Here is a 12,453-nt window from a genome sequence, read left to right as displayed (position 1 = left end):
GATTAAAAGAATAGAAAATTGTTTTTCAGGAAGTAGATTCTTATCCTTTGAACAAATGAGAGATAAGTACAATATAACTGGAGATACAGCACTGGCATATTACCAACTGAGATCCTACTTGAAAGATAAATTAGGAAGCAATTTGAGTTTACCAGAGGGAAGTAACCTTGAATATGTGATTACAGATACAATGTTAATCAAAAGATTTATAACAAATATGTATATTAAACTGCAAGAAAAGGAGAATGAGGAAACAAATGGTAAAGCTAAACAAAAATGGGAACAAGATTTAAATATAAAGATAAAAAAGGAAACATGGGAGAAATTATGTTCTGGAACGATGAGAAATACAATAAATACGAGGCTGCGTATGATACAATATAATTGGTTACACAGACTATACATTACACCGCAAAAGTTAAATAAATGGGACCCAACAGTATCTGATAGATGTTTTCGATGTAAAAAAGAAAGGGGAACAACAATTCATGCAATCTGGACATGTGAGAGAGTAGAAAAATTTTGGGATGATCTCAATCAGATATTAAATAAAATAACAGAAAACAATATACCAAAGAATCCAGAGATCTTTCTCCTAAGTAACATAAAAAATAAAGAATTTGGAATTGACTTGGAAGATGCACAAAAAAGATTTGTTAAGATAGCCCTAGCCGTAGCAAAAAAATGTATTATGTCAACCTGGAAATTGGAAGATAATTTGAAAATACAACAATGGTATATAGAAATGAATAAATGTATTCCATTAGAAAAAATAACATATAGTTTAAGAAATAATATTGAAATATTCGAACAAGTATGGGAGCCTTACATTAAATACAATAGCGAAAACCTACCGGGAACAAACATTACCTAAGTTGATGGAAGGAGAAGAAAAGAAAAGAATGGACTCAGTAGAATTTCTGGTGTATTTTTGTTGAATGACAACATTGTCTGACTGACTTAATGCAACCTAGATTGTATACCTAAAATGGATGAGAGGGGGGGGTGGGGGGGTGGCTTGGGAGGAGGGAGGGGGGGGGAGAAAAAGTCACTGTATATGTGTGAAAATGAAAAAGTGAATATCATGGCTAACGTGTTTTATGGTGTGAAAAATAAAAAATTTAAAAAAACAAAAAAAACTATCACCTCAGAAATGAGAGCACTTCTTGCTGAACAAGGAATACCTGAGCAAGTAATATGTGTCACATCACAAGAATTCAGAAAGCTGGCTGCAAAGTGTGGGTTTGTTATCACCACATCATCCCCATTCTACCCCAAATGTCATGGTTCATTGAAAGGCAAGTACAAACTGTGAAATGCACACTAGTTAAGTGTCGCAAAACAAAAGAAGACCCATACCTCGCTCTTCTATCATTTCAAGCAACACCTTTAAGGGCTGACATGAAGACCCTGGCAGAACTTCTAAATGGCAGGAGATATAAAACAACTCTGCCAAGTAAAATACACCCTCCAGCAGACCAGGAGGAAACCAGAAGAAGACTGGCTGACACACAAGAAGGACGTCAGCGTTATAACAAACATGCACAAACACTGCCAGAACGCTTCAGTGGACAACATGTGCTTGTTCAAGAGCCAACGTTGAAAACATGGATCCCATCAAAGGTCATCAGAGAGGCTGAGACACCAAGATCATACGTTGTCAAGACAGACTTTGGCAATTAGCTGAGGAGGAACAAAATTCACATCCGGCCAATACAACATTTCAGAGGCTTTGAGATAGACATGTAAATATGAAGGGGATGGAGAGATATCTATCAATTGCAAACAGCAGAGTTTTAGTTTGATTTGGACTACACATTCAGCACAGACACGGGAGCTGAAGGTTCTGTTCCTTCAGAAAGGTGAGTCCCTTTCAATGCCTGAAATACAGGAGTATACATTCTGCAAATATAATAATATTACTACTACTAAAATATATGTGGTAGAAGACTGTCAATCACAAGTTACTGTTGCTAATAGATGAAAACAATGAATGATTATTTAGAATTAAATGAAGATCATTGGTTTTGGCTTCATTCTGACAGCTTTGACGTTTTGGTAAACAAGGATGTTCCATGGTGAAATGATGAACTGAAATATATCGTCAGTGTGCGACAAACAGCAGTCAAAATTGGCTTTTAAATAACCTGCAAAGAGAGCAGAACAAGAAGGTGTTCCACTGTTCAATCACAATTTCAGGCAATAAATTATGAACTTTGATACTTGATATCTAATTAAGAAAAATCCCCCTGGTAATCATTGAGCACGAAGATTCTTTATTGCACAATATATATCTTAGCACCAGAGTCATCAGACAGCTTCTGAACAAAGCCTTTGCGGGATGTTAATGAACGGTTGCCAGTGCTGCTCATCAGAGGTTTGGTGGTGATTAAAAAAAAAGACCAACTGTGTTGCATTCATATTGATGACAGCCTTAGTCTTGGATTTTCAGAAATAAATTAAAATTAAAGAACATTACCAAGCAGTGGGAGGTTTTCCAGCTTTTTTACATTTACAGCGCATCTTTGAAGGATTTGGTCACCGAGTTCCTTTCCTGCAGAGTATTTTTATTGTTTCCATTTCTGAAAGACACGTATCTTAGTGATTATTCAGAAGTCATGGAATTTTGTGACAAACAGATGACAAGAAAGAACAAGTTTCAGCTTTCTGCCACTCCATTGATATTTTGTACTCTTGTAGCCATTGGGTGAACAGATCTAAGTATGGGGTGCTACTCCCCTTTGGACTGCTCAGGTCTCTGTCCAGACAATGGGACACGAAGGTATCCCAGGCAATTATTGTTGTCTGTTGTATTATCCACTATCTCATTACTACAGAAATATTGCTTGAGTTAAGCTGAGCACAGGAGGAGATGAAGGAGCATTATATCAGGAGATAATAATGATAACGGGCCAGTCACCCTTCGATTCCACTCAAGCACCATTGACACGATTCACAAAATTATGCATTTTTTCAGAATACAGTGCGACCTGGAAAACATTACAGCAGGAAAATACTGGGAATGGAGGGATATGGATTATGTACAAGCAGAACGGAGAGTACAGACAGGTAGAGATTTTACCATCATATTTGGAACAGGCATCATGGGCCAAAGGACCTGTCCCTGTGCTGTGCTGTACTGTTGTTCTATGTTTTAAGGCTTGAGTTACAGCACACATTATTTATTTTCGTTCTCTTGGTCCATGTTTATAATGCAATAAAATGTTTAATTGACTTTAAAGATTTGATAAGCTCATTTTAATTTTTTATCCTCCAATGTATGGGCAACCATTCAGATTTCCTCTCAAATTGAGTGAAACACAAAATTCTGCTGATCCTGTAATTGTAATAAAAACACAGAAATACTGAAGGAACACAGTAAGTCTCACAGCGACCATAGGAGGTAAAGATATATAACTGATGTTTTGGGCCTGAGCTCTTCTTCAAGGTATGAGCAAAAAACAGGCAGACATGTAAATGAAAAGACTGGGGGAGAGGGAAGAAAGGGAAGGGGGAGGAGCACAAGCCAACAGAAAAAAGGTGATCATGGGACATGGATAGGAGAGGAAAGGTGAGACTTGATTGAGACAGGGGTGGTTCTGTGAATACAGAGCTGGAATAAAGGAAACAGGAGGAAAGGGAAAAAGAAATAGAGAGCACAAGGAAGAAGAAGGTGAGAGATGGGGGGCTGGTGGTGGGTGGCTAACTGAAACTGGAGAAGTCAATGCTAATGCCATATAGTTGGAGGGTGCTCAGATGGAATATGAGGTGCTGTTTCTCGAGTTTGCAGGTCTTCTCAGCCAGATCATGGACAGTCATGTTGGCATGGGAATGGGGTGGGAGATCCCTGATATTGCAGTTGTCAGAGCGAAAGTGGTGGACAAAGCAATCTCCCAGTCTGCATCTAGTCTCTCTGATGTAGAGGAGGCCACACTAGGAATACCAGATGTAGCAGTTTCACAAGTGAAATGTTGCTTCACTTGGAAGGACTGTTTGGGGCCCCGAATGGTGGAGAGGGAGGAGGTGTGAGCACATGTAGCACTTCCTGTGGTCACAGGGTTAGGTGCCAAGGGGATGATTGGTGGGAAGGGAGAAGTGGATGAGGGATTTACGGAAGGAATGGTCCCTGTGGAAGGCAGAGAAGGGAAGATGTGTCGGTGGTGGGATCACATAGTAAGTGGTGGAAATTACAAAGGCTTATATGTTGGATGCAGAAGCTAGTGGGGTGGGCAAATGAAGAAAACCATTTTTTTTTTAAAAGTACCTGGTAATAAAAAGAAAGAAAGATTTGCTGGAAACACTCAACAGACCAGGCAGTGGAAAAATAGCATCAATATTACAGCTTTTTTGATTTTTATTTGAGGAAATGAAAATGGGTTTTGCTCGTGACATGCATCTGATTGAGACATCTTATAGGTAATTCTTATTCCTATCCCCATTCATCCAATAGATGCAACAAACTGATTTTGAAATAAAAATCATGCATATAAACGTTCCCTGAATATTATAGCTTGTGTGTCTTGTACTTTGGGATCTCAATGTTTACTCACTTTTAGAGAATGGAGAATGAATGGATGTCATGCTCATACACAAACTACCCCCATTTCCAATCCATCAGTTCCTTGAGTTGATTTACAGTCGATTCGATAGCATGGATTCAGTCAGTCATAGCCCAATAATTCACATGAATAAAAGTTTTGCCACTTTGCAATTTTCAACAACCCTGGTGTTTGATTGTTGAATTTTGATCTTAATATGTGTAATTAGAATTTTATAACTCTTAACATTCAAAATATGTTTAAGGAAAACTATTTCATCAATTTTAAACTCAGTGCATTTTCACAAATCTTATTGCAATGGTAATTTGATGTTTTTAAGATAACATTGCAAGCAATTTATTGATTTCAATCAGGGTAGTTGAAAGAGATGTGATGAGTATTCATTTTCCATGAACACCCTCCTGAAATAGAGTCTTGGGAGTTTATGAAATGAAATTTAATTTTAAGAGCCAAATTCTGAGTGTGATTTTTCCAGAACTCCACAAATAGACAAGACAGAACTCTAAATTAAGTTTTCAACCAAGCAACTCACTTTTAAAATGAGAGATGATCTTTCTGACCCTTAGATATTTTGCAATGGGGAGTGTAGGCACTCTGAGGAAGCAAACAGTTATTACCAAAAACCTCTTTCTTTTAAGGGATGAAGTCTTTCTGCAGAGTGAATTTGTTGGGCTGAACAGAATAGGTGCAGTATAGTTCACAAGTGGAAGTTAAATAGAATTTTGAGATGTTCCACACCATCTGACATGAATTCTGTGTGCATCAGGCTTCAAGGTTTCAAGCTCCTCTTTCACAAAAGAAATTGTTCATCTCCTGACAGGAGATAGGGTTAAAATAAGCCAAAAATAATGAGAAAGAAAAACTAGTAGGGAGCTATGATTTATTGTTTTGCAGGAAAGGAATCTAGAGGAAAGGATGTGGTTTATGAGGTAATTTCAATCTGTACAGCGTTGAAAATAATGAGTGGTGTTTGCCTAAAATGTGTGAACAATACTGATCAAATTTTGAAAGACCAGCTTGCTTTAGTTATCTAAAAAGCTAACAAATTCCAGCATAGCACACACATTATTTGTCTCAATCTCAAAACTCTATATCTCATCTTTGAATGATTTTGTTAACTGCCCTGAATCTTATCTGCTGAGGATGGGTAAGGAAGGAATGTTGCTGACTGCATTCAAGCTGGGATGAGACAACAGTGAAAGCACTACTAGTGTCGGACTCTGGCTTTACTCTACCCTCAATTTAGTCTATGTGTCGTCTGAGTCCAAGATGCTCGTTGAATGAAGTGATAGGAGAAGGTATTCGGTTTCACAATCAGTTTATTACACAGCACAAGAATAAAGTTTAACAGAGCTCTGGTTCAGTCGTTAGTTCATAGGTCACCTGCTCAGTGAGCTATTCCCCTTGACTGACCCCTATTGTCCAGTCTCTTCTGTTTATATAGATCAACCTTATTACATTGACCAAGAGTTGGCTTTCTTTGCTAGATTCCTTGCATAAGATTTATCTCAAGCAATTTCCTGCTCTGCAGTTATCTAGGGTGTAGAACTCCTATCTTAATCCTCAAGGCCAGAACATCCTGTTGTCTTGATCAGAAATCAATTCATAACCCAGATATTTCTAATTATTTCTTTGTTCTCATCTGGCCATAGTCTTCTGTTCTACTCAACACCTCCTTTTATGCCTTAGCATTCCTACTAAATTGGTTTATCCATTTTCTTTGTCTCTGACATTCTCAGTCATGGTACTCTTTGTTCTCATCTGGCCATAGTCTTCTGTTCTATTCAACACCTCCTGATGACTTAGCATTCCTACTAAATTGGTTTATACATTTTCTCTCTTGTATTTGGAGGAAGGAAATTCTACACGTACTTTCATCAGCCAACTTTTCTACATACTGTGTCTGTTACTTAATTGCATTACTATTTCCCTTAAACCTTATAATTGAAGTAAATAGTAAATTGTTACATAGTAATGGATTAATGAATAGATAGTACTTATAAACATCTGGATAGACAGGGTCTGATCAGGAGCACTCAACATGGATTTGTGGGAGGAAGGTCATGTTTGACCAATCTGATTGAATTTTTTGAAGAGGTGACTAGGAATGTGGATGAGGGTAGCGCAGTGGATGTTGTCTATATGGACTTCAGTAAGGCCTTTGATAAGGTACCACACGGAAGGTTAGTTAGGAAGGTGCAGTCTTTAGGTATAAATTTTAAGATAGTCAAATGGATTGAACATTGGCTGAAAGGGAGAGGCCAGAGAGTGTTAGTGGATAATTGTCTGTCAGGTTGGAGGCCGGTGACCAGTGGTGTGCCTCAAGGATCTGTATTGGGCCCATTGTTGTTCGTTATATACATTAATGATCTAGATGATGGGGTGGTGAATTGGATTAGTAAATATGCAGACGATACTAAGATAGGTGGAATAGTGGATAATGAAGAAGGTTTTCAAGGATTGCAGAGGGATTTAGGCTGCTTAGAAAAGTGGGCTGAAAAATGGCAGATGGAATTTAATGCTGATAAGTGTGAGGTGCTTCATTTTGGTAAGAAGAATCAGAATAGGACATATGTGGTAAATGGGAGAGCATTGAGGAATACAGAAGAGCAGAAAGATTTAGGAGTAACGGTACATCGTTCCCTGAAGGTAGAAACTCACGTGAATAGGGTGGTGAAGAAGGCTTTTAGTATGCTGGCCTTTATCAATCATTGCATGGAATATAGGAGTTGGGAGGTGATGTTGAGATTGTATAAGACGTTGGTGCGGCCTAATTTGGAGTTCTGTGTGCAGTTCTGGTCGCCTAATTATAGGAAGGATATAAACAGAGTGGAGAGAGTGCAGAGAAGGTTTACCAGAATGTTGCCTGGGTTTAAGCATCTGGAGTATGGGGAGAGATTGGACAGATTGGGTCTTTATTCTTTGGAGCGTAGAAGGTTTGAGAGGGGATTTGATAGAAGTATTTAAGATTATGAAAGGGATAGACAGAGTGGATGTGGATAGACTATTTCCGTTAAGAGGAGGAAAGTTTAAAACAAGAGGACATGAGTTAAGAATTAAGGGGCAGAGGTTTAGAGGTAACATGAGGGGGAACTTCTTTACTCAGAGAGTGGTAGCTGTGTGGAATGATCTTCCGGGAGAAATAGTGGCGGCAGAGTCAATTGTATTATTTAAGAAAAGGTTGGACAGGTATATGGATGAGAAGAAGATGGAGGGTTATGGGCATTGTGCAGGGAGGTGGGACTAGAAAGGGGTGTTTGGTTCGGTGCGGACTAGAAGGGCCTAATGGCCTGTTTCCGTGCTGTAATTGTTATGTTATGTTATGTTATGTTATGTTATGTTATAATGAATATTACATAGGCATATTTTCTATGATTACTTAACCCCTTGGTTCCAACACTAGGCACCCCTTGCTAAGTCATGTAGTCAATCAGACAATCGGACAGCTGGCACCTCAGTGGCACTGCTGACTCTTTGCTCTTCCAATCCGCATTCATCATGTCCTTCGTTTCTGTTTATGAAAAGTTTATCATGCTCTTCCAGTGACCACATTGGGTTTCATCCAGTTGTTTTCTTTGAATGTTCCAGTTTTCTCCTATGCCTCCTATGCCAAGACATGGAGGTTGTTTGACTAATTGCCAAATGTAAATTGTTCCTAACATATAATGGAATGGTAGAACCAAAGAGAGCGGAGGGGAATGTGGGGCAAAATAAAATTGGATCAGACAAAATTAGTGTAGTTGTGTGCTTGATGGTCAGCACAGACTCCATGTGTTGAAGGAGATATTTCCTAATTGAATGATTCAAACATTCTATGATTCTATATAGGGTGAAAATTACTGGAGCTAGAAGTTGATGCAATTGGGCAGCTTGATCATCTGGAAAGAGAAGGAAGATTGATTTAACTGAGGTGAACTGATCCCTTGCTCTGGGCTTGAGTGAATGCAACATATCTAAGAAAGGGAGGAGGAGCTTGCCACAGATAAGCCAAATCCCTTAATCATGTCTTCTTTGGTGCATGTTGTGTTTGTGACTGCATGGGAGTAGAAAAGCATGGTATTTATTAAAATATTGCATTGTGTTAGTTACCACAGACATAGAACACGAAGTGAAGCAACAAACCTGTTGGCTCATATGTCTGTGCCAAAGGTGATGTCCAAATCAAAAGAAAACACTGCAGTTTGCACTTGATAAATATCTCTTCAACCTGGTGGGGTTTTTTTAAAAATTCCTGTGTCTATCTCTTTGGCTTGGCTTCGCGGACGAAGATTTATGGAGGGGGTAAAAAGTCCACGTCAGCTGCAGACTCGTTTGTGGCTGACAAGTCCGATGCGGGACAGGCAGACACGATTGCAGCGGTTGCAGGGGAAAATTGGTTGGTTGGGGATGGGTGTTGGGTTTTTCCTCCTTTGCCTTTTGTCAGTGAGGTAGGCTCTGCGGTCTTCTTCAAAGGAGGTTGCTGCCCGCCAAACTGTGAGGCGCCAAGATGCACGGTTTGAGGCGATATCAGCCCACTGGCGGTGGTCAATGTGGCAGGCACCAAGAGATTTCTTTAGGCAGTCCTTGTACCTTTTCTTTGGTGCACCTCTGTCACGGTGGCCAGTGGAGAGCTCGCCATATAACACGATCTTGGGTTCCACCACTGCTGGCTCCTTCAGCTCTCTGTGCAAAATATTGATGATCAAAGAGGTTTTTGGTAATAACTGTTTCCCTAAATTTGCTCACCCTCACTTTAAACACATGTTGAGCTGTGTGTGATGCATTTTCCGTGGGGAAAGGATTCTTAAATGTCTTGCTGTTCAGATGCCTGAACCTCAAAGTGTAAATCAGAGATGCTTACATCAAAGAAATATTATTTAACTGTAGCAAGACATTGGAATAGTTCTTGTTCAGTTCAGTTCAGATGTATTTAGTTCAGAGCAAGGATAATTTTAGCTGCAAAAGTGTTGTTTTTTAGGACATTTACATTCCTGATCAATCTTAGCCAGTATGCATTCTTGTTTGTAGTTTTACACTATTTAACCCACCTTTCCATTGCAGGCTGGTGTCACAGAGAGATGTGTGTTTCAAAATAGGATTGATCTCCATGCCATAATCTATTGGCTGATAGTTGTGTTTTGCCGCTCAGTGTAAAAATGCATTGAGATATATTTGAGAAGAGCTCTAATATATTAGAAGTCGTCATTCTCTTTGCAAAACAGCATGACACGTGACTTTATATATTTCCATCAAAACAACACTTATGACGGTACTGAAAGAACCTCGAGGTCATTATTATTCATAAAGTACCTAATTATTATTCACTTGAAACATTATTATTCACACAATGTTTAATCATTGTTAATGCAACAATATACATTATGATTCATACCTCAAGTGGGCCTGGAATTTTAGATGCATCAGCAATTAACATTTGACAGTACAAACATCAATGGTTTATTCTCATTGACTCATTGGGCTCATTGGAGGGTCTCCAAGGTTCAGGCAACATGCATGGATAGAAATTACGAGTCAACATTTACATTCAAGACCCTTTATTGAGACTTGACTGACCGATTCAGTCCCTCCAGCTTTTCTCTGTTCACTCAGAATGGTAATATCTGTATTTTTTTTGTGTTTCTCATCAGCCCAATATTCTGGTCTTCCTCACACGCTCTCCCGCAGCTACCCAGGGATGCCCTCATTGTTGACAGCTTAGCTCATGCATTTAGGTGCAAAAAAACCCCCCAAATTTACTGATGCTAATGGGAAGTTACTGCACCATTGTTGGAGGCTGAGAGAACTTGACATTAGCCACAACACTGAGGGCAAACCCCACTATAATTTTCCTAATTAGTTATGATGAAGACTAGTTGGAACCAGCATTGTAATTCTTTGGCATTCAATTCACAACTCCTCAGCAAATGAAACAGCCCACTGCCTGTATGCAGCAAAACCTGGCCAACACTTGGTTATGGATGCATCAGTGATACTGATTGTCTGGCATGTTTGCGCAACAACGTGTCTGCGCTTCCAGGAGTACTGTCTCTGTTATCAATCTTAACAGTGCAATCCTTTCTCAATGTCAACATGATGCACTCTTGGAACTGAGAGTATAACTTAGACTCATACAATCGAAGTGCGTAATGCCTTGTCAGAGCTGACCTTGTTTTTCCTCCAAGTGCTCATAAAAGAAGATCATACAAGTTATCAAAGTGTCTTTGAATTCTTTTTACCCCAAATCCAATGCTTCCAAAACAATATCATGAAAGAGGAGATTATTGTCTTCCAACAGTTCCCATATATCTACAATAACACAGGAACTATAAGGGCTTAGAAACACCATGCAAGTGAAAACATATTTTTTCTTATTTTTTTTAAATTAAACGTACAGCAGTGTAACAGGCCAATTTTGGCCTACGAGTCTGTGCTGCCCAATTTACACCCCATTAACCTCCACCAGTACATTTTTGAAGGGTGGGAGGAATCCGGAGCGCCCGGGGAAAACCCACGCAAATACGAGGAGAACATATAAACCCCTTACAGGCAGCACGGGATTCGAACCCTGGTTCGGTCCCAATCATCAGGGCTTTAAAGGTGTTGCACTCACTGCTAACCACTGTTTTTTCTTAATTGCTTGAAGAATGCAGACTGAAGAGGCTAGTGTAGAACAACCAAATTCCAATGCAAAAGTGCTAGAGTCAGTCCTGAGTAATGAACAAGTCATTTACGCCAAATATGTGATTAATCAGTGAAGAGGTCTTTAGAAAGTCTCATATACAGAGCTTATTGTGCATGAAGGACCAATAAAGTGCTTGTTTAAAGATCGTCATGATTAATATCCAAATTAAAGAATGAAGAGAGAATGCAGAAAAAAAAAATTAGACTTTATTTTCCAAGACCAACTCAGGGCTAAAGAGCAGGCAAAAAAATCATAAATTCTTGGGTGATATATAATGCAAAAGTGTTCAGGATCAGAAAACTAAAAAAAGCCACTCTTTTGAAGTGCTCAAATCAAGATTTTCCTCTCCTTCTACAAATTAAAGGTTTTATGTCATGCCATTTACATCCAGTGCATTCTGTATGGCCTGCTGACACTGGTTGAGATGATCAGCCCTGACTTCTTGGTGCAAAGCCACACGGCTGTATCTGAAGGAATTGATACAGTTGGAAGGAAGATTTCGTGTGGACATGGTCGGTTGAAGACAATGAGGGTATAGTATGACAACTAACAAAGAAATTCTTGGCTGTCTGCTTATTTTTTTCATTTGCATCTCTTTGGTGGAATGCAAATACTAGCTTGAAAATTAGGTTCCTGAAAGTACCCTTTCAGTATTCAGGAAAAAAAATGGCCAAATCTTAATTATCTGAACACAACCAGTTGTCCAAACTTATTACTGGTAAGCCACTGTGCTGTCTTGCAATTCCAACAATGGAAAGTACATTGAAAATCTCCACTCACTAATAGGTTTTGGGTTGACATGTAAAGATATATCTTGTTACCCCCAAAGCAAAATGATGATTATGACCATTATTTAGCAGAGAAATCAAATGGAAAATTGCAGCAACAAATAATCATTGCATGTGTGCACCATGTCTTTTCAACTCTTCAGTCATCCCCTGAATCACACTGTCCTTCTATATGATCCAAATACAATAACATTGATAATCTGCTGGGCATTCTGAAATCCTGATGAATTGGCATCTAGCTCAGCAGACGACATTTGCTGGGCTTCACTTCCTCTTGAGAAGGCCTCAGTTCCTGTGCTCTCTTGAAACTTAGTAGAATACAGTTTAGCATCAAAATATGGAAATAAAAATGTTCCATAGAATTAATTACATCCAATAGTCAAGCATCACCTGAGGCAGGAGTGTGCCATATTATATTGGACAACTTAGATTTTTTTTTCCCTGA

The sequence above is a fragment of the Narcine bancroftii genome, chromosome 5, assembly GCF_036971445.1.
Source record: "Narcine bancroftii isolate sNarBan1 chromosome 5, sNarBan1.hap1, whole genome shotgun sequence".
Taxonomy (NCBI): domain Eukaryota; kingdom Metazoa; phylum Chordata; class Chondrichthyes; order Torpediniformes; family Narcinidae; genus Narcine; species Narcine bancroftii.
This window is presented reverse-complemented; position numbering follows the sequence as displayed.